Source organism: Theropithecus gelada, chromosome 3 (genome assembly GCF_003255815.1).
Source record: "Theropithecus gelada isolate Dixy chromosome 3, Tgel_1.0, whole genome shotgun sequence".
Taxonomy (NCBI): Eukaryota; Metazoa; Chordata; class Mammalia; order Primates; family Cercopithecidae; genus Theropithecus; species Theropithecus gelada.
In genome coordinates, this window is record NC_037670.1 from 58,402,988 (window position 1) to 58,404,815 (window position 1,828).

Sequence of the window (1,828 nt, forward strand, 5' to 3'; positions counted from 1 at the left end):
GAAGCAAGAAAGAAGTGATTTGATTTAGGTTTTTAAAGGATCATTCTGGACTTGCACAATGAACATTATAAGGGAGACTTGGGATGAGAGTAAGGATGTGCTTTCAAAGTAGGGTTGACAGGATGTACTGATAGGTACGTGGTAAGCGAAAGAAAGGGGAAAAAAAGCATCTGCTAGAGTTTTGCCCAGAAACACTGGGAGGAGTAGCTGGGATGCTGCAGCCCAGCAGACAAGTCCCTTTGCCATCTGCAGCTGACTGTTCTCCAGCTTCCTGCACACCATCGATCTTCTGGGCTATGAAGCACTGGCCCCAGCGTGCCAGATTTCTGCTCCTCCAACTCTGTGTCCTCTGACTGCACGGTCGCACATTGGAAGCCTCTGCCTGGAGCCAAATCCTGATCCATAGTCTCTAATCTAGATTCCCCCTTCCCACCCAGTCTTCGATCATAGCACAGTCTGTCTAACTCATAGCCGCTGTCACCTTCTGCAATGGTTTGTTAGCTCACTTACTTCTTCTTCATCTCAGTCCCCAGTCAGAAGGGGAAGAGTCTTCTGTCTTTTGTTTACTCAAGCGTGCTCAGCATCTGACTGCCACAGACACATGGTAGGTTCACAATGACTGAATTTTGAATGACAAGTTGCAGTATTATCATGAATGCTTATATTTTGAACCAGGTCAATATTATGATGATTTTTTTTTTTTTTTTTTTTTTTTGAGACAGGGTCTCATTGTGCTGCTCAGGTTGGAGTACAGAGATGTGATCATATCTCACTCTAATCCTGAATTCTGGGTCTAAAGTAATCCTCCTGCCTCAGCCTCCTGAGCGGCTGGGACTACAGATGTGCATCACTACATTCAGCTAATGTTTTTAAATTTTTTGTAGAGGCAGGGTTCCACTATGTTGCCCAGGCTAGTCTTGAATTTCTGGCCTCAAGTGATCCTCCTGCCTTGGCCTGGGATTACAGGCATGAGCCACCTCGCCTGGCCAGATTTTTATTATTACAATGGATACAGTCATGGATACTCTCTTTCTTTCTTTCTTTCTTTTTTTTTTTTTTGCAATTTTATAACTTTATTTGATGTATTTGACAGTCAGCGATTAGTTCTCATCCACATTGACGGTCTATAGATTTTTGAAACTGGTAGCAGGTACATAGGTAACCAAAGTATACAGCTTATTTGGTGAATCTTCATCCCCATTATGTTTTCTGGACAACCGCACTCGGATTTGTTATGGGACATTCCTTATTCCTTTGGTCCAGACAGCTTTGTTGAGTCTGGTATCAATGCGCACATCTGCAGTTCCCATCTCCTTCATGGCAAATTTCAGAATCTCTTGAGTGCCCGAGGGGCACGCTTCTTGAAGCCCACTCCATGGATGCACTTGCGAATGCTGATGGTGTATTCTCGAGTCACCACCTCGTTGATGGCAGAAGGGCCCTTGTTCTTCTCGCCCTTCTTTACGGGAGCCATTCTGCCTGGTCCAAGTTGGAAAGGAAGAGCGCGAGGGATTGTGATACTTCTTTTTACATTTTTAGGGTTTTAAAAATTTCAGACTCAGGACTTTGGCCAAGCTAGTCAGAATAATCAGTCTTATATGACATTTGTCTCTATAACTTCATTAGTGTATTCATTCTGACATTTAATAATCGATAATGCCATTTCTAATCATTACATTCATCATGATTTAGGCGGAGAAATGGTAATTTAAAGCCAACATTTAGCAGTATTGTTTTTTAGTTATTCTCAAGCCTGATATAATTATATAGCTGAAGTAGAAATTGAGTTTGTGGTGATCACAGAAATATTCTTATTGGAGCCAACTGT

General features: G+C 42.3%; 1 pseudogene; it reads right to left on the reverse strand.

Annotated features, from left to right (window-relative positions):
- Window positions 1-1,100: 1,100 nt before the first annotated feature.
- LOC112621350 lies at window positions 1,101-1,483 on the reverse strand (annotated as a pseudogene).
- Between the last annotated feature and the right edge of the window lie 345 nt (window positions 1,484-1,828).